This window comes from Helianthus annuus, chromosome 3 (assembly GCF_002127325.2).
Source record: "Helianthus annuus cultivar XRQ/B chromosome 3, HanXRQr2.0-SUNRISE, whole genome shotgun sequence".
Classification (NCBI taxonomy): domain Eukaryota; kingdom Viridiplantae; phylum Streptophyta; class Magnoliopsida; order Asterales; family Asteraceae; genus Helianthus; species Helianthus annuus.
The window spans coordinates 103,984,631-103,997,195 of record NC_035435.2 but is presented as its reverse complement, the minus strand read 5'-3'; the positions used below and the strand labels follow the sequence as shown (position 1 = coordinate 103,997,195).

Here is a 12,565-nt window from a genome sequence, read left to right as displayed (position 1 = left end):
CACATTCTAGGAGTGTTTGTATATATATTCTCAAATAATATATATATATATATATATATATATATATATATATATATATATTTTCCAAGTTCGATTAGTGTTAAAAGTTATATATTTTTAACTTGGTTCTTGTATTTGTATACTTATACTTTTTCATAAATTTTTGTATTTGTGTGCCTTTGACCAAGTCAAAGTAGGAGTATATTTATATTTATTTCTCAATATAAACATGTATGGTTTTATTTCATATTTTGTTAAATAATATTCTCACTATTATTTGGTATAAGTATAGTTGTAATACTTGGAAATCTTGTATTTTCACCAAATGTACACTTTGGCACACATTTGTGTATTTTGGTACAAATACCCATGTATTTTATATTTAGTGGTTAAAATCATTTCTTATGATTTTTGTGGTTTTTACGGAATTATATTTCTTGTAGAATATTTCTTGTAGAATATACTTTAACGTTTCTTAAAAATAATGTATATTTTTAAGAATTGTTTGTAACATATATATATATATATATATATATATATATATCATACTTGTTAAATATGTATATTTTTGTCTTTTGTTAAGTGTATATATATATATATATAGGGGAAGGTTCATTTGAGAAGAAAATTTAATTGAGAAGGAAAAGAACAAAGGGTAATTTTATAAAACATTAAATAGTTTTTTCACTTATCTCATTTATTATCATTTTTTACTAATTAATTAGTCATAAAGACTAGTATCCTTCACACTAACTTTTTTTTGCCTACACACATCAAAAGTTTTCTAACATATTTCTAAATTCATCCTACACATTGAAATTTATCCTACACAATTTGTAATTTATCCTACACAACTCGTAATTTATTCTACACTTTAAATTATTTTATTTTATTTTTTTGAAAAAAATATATATTTTGAAGATAAGTTACAAAAAATTTAATGTAGTTAGCTATTAAAGAGGAAGACTACAAATTAATGACCTATTAGATTTACCAATGTACCCTTATAGTAACATTAAATACTTACCATTGATTTAGGAGATCCTGAGATTTATAATAATGGTAATTTTCTAATTATTTATGTGTAGAAAATAAATAAAAAGTGTATAAGACCATATGTAATGGGGCTTTATAAGGGCATGAAAGACTTTGATAATGCCCTTACACCATTACTCATGGGCATTATAGGGGCATGAAGAGTAAGGGGCATTTCTATAACAATGCCCAAAGAGAAGAAAAATAATGGAAAGTAATAAATGAAATGGGCATTAACCATTACACCTTTTTTAAAAGGGCATTATGATAATGATGTGGTGAAAAATGCCTCTTAGTGGGCATTAACCATTACCTATGGTCTAAATGTAGATGGTTAACTACTTCTCTTTCCAATTAAATATTTAATGACAGGGCATTATGATAATGATGTGGTGAAAAATGCCTCTTAGTGGGCATTAACCATTACCTATGGTCTAAATGTAGATGGTTAACTACTTCTCTTTCCAATTAAATATTTAATGACATTTTCTCTCTTCATTTCTCTCAACAATTAATTAACTTATTAAATTAAAAATAAACACAATTACTATTCAGCCAACCTGTTTTATACACATACGTATATCCGTTTAATACACATGTGTACATATGTAATTTAAATAATACATACATGTACTTTGAGTATCCAATACAAGTACATATGTGTATAAACCATTTATTAGTTCTGTTTGTGTATATTTTATACACAGTTTCTATTTAGCCAAATTGTTTTATACACATATGTATATCTTTTTTTATACCCATACGTACACATGAAATTAAAAAGTACATATATGTATAACAACACTATGAATGGAATGTATTGAACAAAAGATGAAAATTTTTTTAGGGAAAAGACACATTATTACATATAATTATCTTCATACTTGATGTCTAATATTCGAACTATTTATACAAAAAGAATTAAAAAGAAACAAGTTTTAGCGTATTACCAGATGGTGTTGGTGCTTGTATACGGTATGACATTTATCTTTTTATTAAAAAAAACATATGGCAAAATCTTTACAATCTTATTAGTAAACTGAACTCAATTGAAAATCTTACTGATGATTTCTTAACTTTAAATTTATACCCCTTGTATTCTAAACTATATAATAAAAAAATTATGAATGCTATTGATGCAAAATTTTTTTATATTCTTATTAGAAGAGAAGATCCGGTGTTAAAGATTAGTTTACCTTACTTCCCATATTAACTTGAGAGGCCATTGGGACAAAATAAAAAAAAAAATTCGTTGCTTTTTTGCAAACTCCGCATGCCCTACTAATTATTAATAACAGAATCATCATCCAAGGAAGTTGGAAAATGAGAAAATGTAAATATGTCATGAGAAAATGTATAATCTCTACAAAATAGGAATCATCCAAGGAAAGTTGGAAAATGAGAAAATGTAAATATGTCATCAGAAAATGTATAATCTCTACAAAATAGGAAACATGAAACTGAAATCAAGAATTAAAACAAAATGATTTAAATCTAACTAATGAAAATTAAAGATAATATTACAATCCTATCATTTTAATCAAAAAAACAAATGGATGGCTGAGATTAGTTCACTCTGTTCACAAACAAGGATGTTGTTCACTCATGAACCTAACCCTATATATATATATATATATATATATATATATATATATATATATATATATATATATCGTGGTCTTGACGTCTAGTGACATGGTTTTTGCCCTCACAATTATCGTATCGACTCAAATATTTGCAAGTGCAGGTTAAATAGTTGTTAAATAATATGAATTAACGATTTATTTGATAAATAATATAGCGTGGACATTTAAATCTAAAACACGTTAATTTATTTATAATGAGGAATACTAAAGATCAAATTCGGATATTTAAAACCACCTTAAACGCGTGTAGTATTGTAATGGTATACAAATAATATGATACACATTACCAATATACGATTTGACTAACACATGGATGTGGTTGGACAACCTTTCAATCCGACAGACAACCTGTCACTAGCTGTAGCATATCTCCTCCCTCCCTCACCCACCAACCCTACTTTTTATAAGTACAAGCTCATACCCTTCCTCCCTTTCTATGTTTATCCGGTTGATCCATCTACTTTGTGCAAGAATAGAGCGGTGCTTACAATTGCTTATCGACCTTTGCATGTAGAAAAGCTCTTCCATTGCTAAACGAGGTACATAAGTGTTTATATATATGCATATATGTTTATGTATATTTTCTTAATTTTTTTAGCATAATTGTCCTCTCTCTTGTGTGTTTGTGATTGATTTAATCTTTTAAGTGATCTTTTTAACAGGATGTGAATTGATATTTAAAGGCATAGCGATTATTTCATTACACCAGACATGAATATATACCATTAGCTCTTGATGTTATTTTATGGTTTTCTGAATATTTTATTTGATTTAGGAAAGAAGTAAACACATGTGGTTGTTATTGTGGAATTCCACGGATGTATCCTATATTAAATTACAGGTACTTATTTTATTTCCTCATAGTACTTTCTCTAATTTAACTACTAAATGAATATATATATATATATATATATATATATATATATATATGTGTGTGTGTGTGTATGTATATGTATGTATATATATATATATATATATATGCACACACATGCACACATATTTATTAATAAAATTGAATGAAACATTCGAGGGGGTTTCATATGGACTTTGTTAAGAGTGTGAGTAAAATAAGATTCATTCTTGAAAATAAAAGGTAAGTATTTATGTATAAACATATCTTTTTTTGTATTCAATTAAAATGACTTTAAGAGCTAGTACCTAAATTTATGTCTATTTATTTTTGTAATCGAATTTAATGTAACGGATCATAATAATAAATATTGGAAATAAAACTTTTTTTTTTGTTTCTAACAACATAATATTTGTTATTTGTTTGTGTTTTGTTATTCTTACCTGTATAAGCTTTTTTGGTTCTTGTGTTTACTCCTTATATTACATAAAGTCATATGGGGGTCTTTATATTGAAAATTACATTAATACATTTATATCAATTGTTACACATATTTTGATTATTGTGGCTTGGATAAATATGGGAGTTATTATGGTAATGGGATGGTATTTTTTAATTCGGAACTTAGTTATTGTGTTTTGGGACAATTGTAGCTTCGGATTTTATTGTTGTTTTCTTATTGTGTTCTTGAATCATTTTCCACAGATCTTTTTTTGTAGGATTTGACCCTGAAAAGAACCTTTGGTTGGAATTGGTTGTCTCGGAAATAAACTTCTGCCTATATGGTAAAATCTCATTCCTTTGTATATACATCCATTAGTTGGAGCTTCTCGCAATTGTTTTATCTTGGTATTGTTTTTCATTAGTTTGATATGGGTATCACATTATCTCGTTTTCACATAATGTTTTTCATTAGCTTCTCGCAAATGTCCTACGTCATTTTCCTACTCCTCACACTTGAAGTTTTTTATTTGCGGATATGAAAAGTGGAGAGTATCACTCACTATTAGAAAAGTGTAGATTGCAAGGAGACGAGTAGTTTCAAGCAAACGCATGTTTGAATATACCAACACAACCCTTTACATCGGAAGCGTCAGGTCCAGTGACACTTTACATAAGAATCCACTTGAAGTTGTTACTATTCTTTTGGATGCAAGAAGTGTTCTTAAACTTCGCCTATGAATTAAACCATATGCATAGTTGTAAAACTAATAAATCTCATGTGCTTGTTCTGATTTTAAGGCAGATTCATTTGAAAACCACACACATATATATAACCAAAGCTTGAATTAGTTACTTCACTTGTATGACTAGTTATAACGGCAGCTTGAAGTTTTTCTTTTTCTTTTTTTTGTCATGTTTGAATTCTCTATAGCCTAACAAGAAACCTTCAAATTTTTGTTCACATTGTCTTGAATCTTGTTTTAATTCATAAGAGACCTTGGACTCCACAAATATTTTATGACAAATTAAGCACAACGAAGCAAGTAAATGACCTAAGTTTATAGTGGTCTTCTAGTTGATCATGAAAGTATGATGCTGATTGAGGATAAAGTTGACATGACTTATAACTTAAATGTTATATTGTACAAGCATCAATGCATTTGGGAACAATATGTATTGTTCTGGTGATTTAGCTCATCTATCACGAATCCCTTAATTATCTTGAATTTATCATTGCTTCAATTAAAGTTTCATGTTTTCTTGCTTATTTGATTCATAGAAACTACATGTGAAGGTTAGGCCTTTAGCTTTACCCATTAACATTAGGTTTTTGTATTAAGTTTATACATACAAGTAGATAGTAAATATTGTTGATGTGCTATCAGATCGCCCTGGTTTGAAGTACTACCGAAAGCCTTCTGGCTGCCCGCTCTAAGGTACGAAAATATTTCTATATATTCAACTAAATATATTGTTCTAAATGGATATAAGATTGCAGAAAGTTTTAACATGCTAGGTGCCTGTTTTCTTTATAATCAGATTACATGGGTAGAGCACAATGAGATACTAATTGAAGGATTCTCATGTGTGCGATTTAAAGAACTAGTAGCATCTGGTTTTGCGTTTCACGTTGGTTGGTGGATGACGATGTTAAAGCACCAAACTGAGAGTGAACACATAATCAAGCAACACATTAACGGTAATTCAATAGTTCATTCACATCACTTTTAATTCAACATCTGGATATTATTTATATATATCAAATGCTAATGAATGATGCAACAATTCAGATTCCATTCAGGTACAATTATTTATATATCTAATGCGACAAATAATTGCCCTTGTTTAAAATCTAAAACTAAATACCACATGCCAAAAACTGGTAGGTTCGATTCTGGATGTTGATTGGCAGACGAATCGCACGTTTGCCTCGGGCTCAACTGATATGATGATATATGTTTGCAAGATCGGGGAAAATCATTCAGTCAGAATATTTCCTGGACATAAGGTTTGAAATATTTTCACAGTAATGTTTACAAGGTATTTGTTTTTGGAATAAAGAAATTTATGATATATGCTACCCCATTATGTGTAGTAAGTAGGCACGAGTTGCAGCAAGGCACAAGGCTCTGTGACGGCTTGAGGCGATGGGTGTATAGGCGTCAAAAACGGCTGGAGGCACAGGCATGAGACACGCTCTTGTACATGGGAAGATTTTGTGCATCATGGCGTCGTACATATAACATTTTGGGCTGTACGTATAAGTCGTTTATATATTAATTCATATATAGATAGTTCTTGGGCACCTGATGGTAGAAACCTATTAGAAATAAAATAAAACAAAAACTTGTATAAATACATTGCGCCTCACGTAGGTGATGCGTGCGCTTGTGCGGCCTCACGCTGCGGCCTGGGCCCTATTGCCTCCATGCGCCACATGAAAAAACCTAAAATTGACAATCTTAATCCTTTACTTATAATTTTGAATATGCACGTAGGTTGCAGCGTTTGTTGTTAATAAGATTCTAAATGAAAAAGACGGTGATACTGTGGCACGTTCCCATTTAGGAAGCGCGGCATGTTTGGCCAAGGTCGTAGACTAGTATCCCGGAAAACCATAATTGTTGTGATTTTGAAAACCACCAAAGTGACACAGTGGCACATTCTGACGTATGAAAGAAACTAACATAGGTTGTTTATAACTATCAAGCAGCAAGTTAACAAATGATAAAATCCATCCTATTTATACCTATCGAATTGGTGCGACTAAAGGACATACCCCTTTGACTTTGGGCATAACTACCAAGTCAAACGACACCTTATCAAGACAGTTACATACTTAGGTTTATATATACCATTATTCTAATAGGTCACATATACTATAATACACATGTAATACTAATCGTTATATCATGTGCCAAACATTAGGCTTCCAACAAGATAGACTCCCTAGTGCGGTCGTGGATGTTGATCAGTTTGGACCTAACCACGTAAATTCTTGTGTCATTTTTATTTCATATTTTTTAAGTTTGTTTCTGTGCAATTCATGTTTGTGGTGCCAAGGATCATCGGCAGCTGCAGCTGCTGCTGTGATCAGTTTACCACCCACTCTGTCAAGGTTGACGACCTGCTGGTCAATGAATATCACACCAGCTAAAATCAGAGTTGGTGTGATCTGACTGTAATCTTCATTGCTGCACAGCGGAAGTATTTAATGCTAAGACTTCTAAGAAATGAACGCCCACTAAGTACTCGAATCCCCATGGTTCTCCTATTCCAACCGTGCCATAATTTTGAAAATGTAATTTGAGAAAGAAACATGCGAAAAATCAACATAAAGTTGGCGAGTTCATAGTTTGTTTGAAAAAGATTTGAAATAAATCTTTTTGATAACCGGTTTAAAATATTGTTGAGAAAACGAAATAAAAATCATTTTCTTCGGCATGTTAGGCATGTTATATGAAACTTTGTATTTGTGGAACTTTGTATGTGTAAAGCGTTATGTTTGTAAAACTTTGTATTTGTAAAGTTTTATGTTTGTAAAACTTGTGTAACCGTCAATGTCCGCATATGACAATGACAACATGCCCGCATGAGCCTATGAGTTGTATGTAGGACAATCCAGTCCTTAAGTTGTATGTAGGACAATCCAGTCCTTAAGTTGTATGTAGGCCATAAGTAAGTTGTATGTAGGATAATTCAGTCCTTAAGTTGTATGCAGGACACACAGTCCCGTTGTTCGTAAGCGGGACAAACCAGTCCCCTTTTTTGTATGAAGGACAACCCAGTCCCGTCGTAACTAGGACAATCCCGTCACTAGTCTGTAGCTCATGCATGTTTCTTAAAATGCTTATGTTTTTGTAAAACCTGTATGTTTTGCATAAACCTTTCGTAAACCATTTGAGTTTGTTGAAATTCATTTGCAACATGGTTTAGAAATATGAATTTTCATTCATCGAAATATTGTTTACTTTTGCAAAAGTTGCATGTCTTTCCACACCCGAAAACATTTATAAACATGTAAAACCGTAAATGGTGGGGGTTATGAACTCACATCGATATCCTTGTGCAAAGCTAGCTTAATATGATTCCATGATGTCGTTCCAAGAACGTGAACTTGCTAGCATGCAACTATAGCACTCCTCTCAAGGAATAACTTATAAGTTTCTATAAAATGACGTAGCTAAACTATGTGTTAACGAGTTCTACCGAATCGTTGACCATACAATCCTATGAAAGTGTTGTTATCTTGATTTGAAATAACCGTGTATGGTTGCTTGATCCCATTTATAATCGGGATAAATACCAAGTCTCGGAAACGACTTAGTTTTCGAGTGATTTATAATATATATTTATATATAAATATAAATATATTTACGAAGTCGTGTTAGTGTCGTGAATAGAAATACGTATACGTAACGAGTATTTAGATGAAAAAATATTTTGTAAACTCGTATAATGGATTTACGCATTTTTCCAATCAGTCGCCATATACATTGTCGAATAATAATACCACTCGTCATAGTGTTTCGTAAGATGTAGACATACATATGTATATATATATATATATATATATATATATATATATATATATGTGTGTGTGTGTGTGTGTAATTGTAGATGTATATGTATATAAACGCCGTGTGGCCGAAATAGTAATATCGTGTGTGTCTGGTGGATAATTATCAAAAATAATTATATAGTTATACGCTTGTTAGGAATCGACCTCGTTTGTTTTTGTTTGTTACTGTAATAACTCGGATAATATTATGTGTTATAATCTTACGGTAATGCATTGTACTTCGTTTAGACTTCTGAAATGAATAATTTTATAATAACATTCGAAATCTTGAGATTTGAAATAAATATAAACAACTATATTTATATTATAAATATATTCAGATTCTCGATGTTTGAAATAAATATAAACAACTATATTTATTTTATAAAAATATTCAAAAGTATTCGAATTATCTTGGGCACCTGATGGTAGAAACTTATTAGAAATGAAATAAAAACTTGTATAAATACATTCCGCCTCATGTACGTGATGCGTGGGCTTTGCATCTTGTGCCAAACATTAAGCTCCCAACAAAGATAGACTCCCAGTGCAGCCATGGATGTTGGTCAGCTTGGACGGAACCATGTAAATTCTAGTGTCATTATTTCATTTTAAGTTAGTTTCTGTGCAATTCATGTTTGTGTGTGTAGTGCCGAGGATCATCAGCAGCTGCTGTGATCAGTTTACAGCCCACTCTGTCAAGGTTAACAACCGGCTGGTCAATGAAAGTCAACAGAAGCTGCTGTACGACCAGAAACTGATTACAATCAACACAAATCAGAGTTAACCAGATTCAGTCAGGTATGACCAGACACCCGATCCTAACATGAGTTGCTTCCTTTGTTTCAGAACAAATTTCTGTACAAATGTATCTTCAGCTTCTGAATCAACAAGATATTAAAACAAAAGGAAGGAAGAGAACAACAACAATAATAATAATAATAACACATAGTGTGGCCTGATTGTTGTTGGATAGTACTAATCAGAACATGTTATTCACTACCTGAGCGATTGCTATCATATTCACATTAAAAACAATGAGATCAGAATTCTAGGCAGTAGATTCCTAACTCCTAGCTTTTTCAATTCAATTTACAATAAATAACTTGTGAAGATGAACTATTTACATTTTCTAGCAAATGGCTTTGTTCTGACAACCAAATCTATCTCCTCCTCCATGAGACTGTAGTGCTGCTGGCATTTCATATGTATAAGATAACATCTTTACACCAAAATCAGTGGCGAAGCTTGAGATTTCCGACCGGGGGTCGAAAACGGACACACAAAAAAATTTCTATAACACGGGGGGTCAAAAACGTATATACCAAAATATTTCTATACGAAAACTACATACTCTCCACTACTGAGCGAAAAGTTCGGGGGGTCGGCTGCCCCCTCCCGCCCCCACTATCGTACACCCTTGACCAAAATCTACCAACACCAACCACAAATGCATCACTTAGATTAGCAGACAAGGCATTTTCTTGCTGGAACCACTGAGTTAAACGGGGTCGGCAGTTAATCATCATGTATCAGGTCACCATCTTGAATGGGGTCTAAGTTGTTATTCGGACGTGTTTTTTTATTTAAGTGTTCCCTGAAGTTAACAGATTGAATTTCTGCATCATTTCCATATGAAGAATCCTTAATAAAATCTGGGCACATGAGCCGGCCCTGAGAATTTGTGTACCATGTTCGAGCTCGTAAAAATGTGCCCTTAGGCCTTAACGAAATTAGGTATTTGGCTCAATAAAGGTCTAAACCTAATGGCAAAGGTGTTAATAACTAAACTAAAACCACAAGAATAGTTTTGTAAGAGGGCCTATGTTAGTGTTTGTATTGATATACCCGATTAAAATATATTTTATATATACATATCGGTTTTTTTTCATAAAAAACGTGCCCCTCGAAATATTGGGCCCTGGCCGGTGGTCCTCCCCGCCCACCCCCAGGGCCGGCCATGGCATCAGCAGTTTTAATATGTTAGAACTTTTGAGATTGTTGATACTTGTGCTGGATTAGTTTAGTAGTAGTTTGTAGCAAATTAGAATGTACAAGGGCTTGTTTTGTAATTCTCTAATAGTAATGTTCCTGACCTAGTGTAGATAAGATTCCAGCAAATTTATAAATTTGCTGGCAGATCAGGAACACCCTATAAATAGTCCAAGCCTTGTAACAAACTCAAGCTTTTGGCTCTTCAATGAATATTGGTGTTGTTACATTCTTGTGTTGATCTTGTGCTCAAATCTGATATCCAAGGTTGTTTATTGTTATATCTTATTGTTTGGATTCAATACAACACTTGTTGTATTCATTAATCCATTAGCTTCACCTTCTTCTTTGATTCTTCTTAACTTTTCATATCTCAAACACCTAATCAATAGGTGTTATGGGTTAAAACAACCAACCACTGTGATCCGGATACGTTTTGGGATTTACAATTTGGTATCAGAGCCTTTGTGCTCTTGGTTGTTGTGTTCTTGTTGAGATTTTTCATTGTTTTGAAGGTTTTTCAAAGTTCCAAGGTTTTTCAAATTTTTCAACTTAAAATGGATTGATTTGGTTTGTTTAATCGATAGGTTGTTGTTAATACTTGATTAGGGAGTCTTTTTGGACATTTTGTTGCATCAAAACATGGTTTTTGAGTTGTTTTTGAGTGATTAGAGGGTTTTTGTTCGTGTTAAACCCTCTGTCCAGCGAAATTATCTTGAAGGCAGCGAACAACTTTTGAATACAGCGAATTTATTTTTTGAAGACAGCGAACTCAGCGTTGAATATAGCGAACTAAATCAAATCGTTGAGGATACCATCGCATAATCACTAATTTCGCCGACTATCATTCGAGCGAAATTATTGATCATTAGCGAAATAGTGTCCAGTGTCCCCTTGAGCGAAATTATCGAAGGCGACTTCGAGAACCGTGATACCGAACCACAGCGTTCTTATCACGGTTATCGGTGAAATTAACCTAACATCTGTCTGTGTTGTGTTTTGTCAGCGAAGTTACGTGATCGCTCGTGCAGGACTGCCCAACACTCTAGCGAAGGTAGAGGATCAGTCAGCGAAGCTGTTCAAGTATCTTTAATCATCGGCGAAATTAAGTCTCTTGCCGGTCAATCTGTGACTAGTCAGCGAATTTAAAGTCTGATCATCTCAAATTTGTCTAAAACAAGCTAACATGTCGTTGAATCAACTAAGTCCAATTGCTCAAGCTGAACTCGAGACTGGAAACACCACTCGTCCACCAAAGTTGAAAGGGGCTGAAGACTTTAGCACTTGGAAAACTCGCATTCAATCGTTCTTCGAGTACACGGACTACAATCTATGGCTCTCGGTTACCGCGACCCCACATTCCAACGGTAGTTCGAGGAGATGCAGTAGTTGCTAACAATGATGCTACTACCTTCACTGATGAAGACAAGGCTCTTATCCAACGTGATCGTCGTGCTCATGCTGCTCTAACCATGGCTCTATCAACCAACGACTGCAACATGTTTGAGGAGCACCGAACTGCAAATGCACTCTGGAATGCATTAATTGAGTACTATGAAGGGAATGAAGAGTTGATTGAAAGCAAGAGAGATATGGTGCAGAAGCAATACGACATGTTTTGTGGAGTTCGTGGAGAAAGCCTTTCTGACCACATCAGTCGCTTTCTGAACATGATGACCAAAATGAAGAAGGCGGGAAATCCTGTCACAAACCGTGCTGCAAATAAAGAAGCTACTAGATTCACTTCCCAAAGAATGGAGCCTACAATGCATGATGATCAAGAAGGATTTCCTTAACAATCCAAATCCTATCACTCTGTCAGATCTGATCAACACCCTAAGAGCCTTTGAAATGGATGTCAACAAAAGAGAAATGAACACCGCTGGATACCAACCAAAGTCAACTCAAACTCAAACTTCAGCTGGATTGAAGAATGTGGCATTTCTAGCCTCAGGAGGCAGTACTACACAAGCTTCTGACTTAATCTACGCGAACGCTTCCGCAAAAGCATCAATAGCTCCACAACTTGTTGAGAAG

The 12,565-nt window shown here is 33.2% G+C and overlaps 1 long non-coding RNA gene across 1 annotated transcript; it reads left to right on the top strand.

The window, feature by feature from the left end:
- The first annotated feature begins 3,119 nt into the window (after positions 1-3,119).
- Positions 3,120-7,276, top strand: LOC110927901. Its single transcript, XR_002585990.2, has 7 exons — positions 3,120-3,220; positions 3,457-3,522; positions 4,237-4,316; positions 5,361-5,411; positions 5,515-5,674; positions 5,862-5,983; positions 6,071-7,276. It is a non-coding gene; the product is annotated as an uncharacterized LOC110927901 (long non-coding RNA).
- Positions 7,277-12,565: the final 5,289 nt, after the last annotated feature.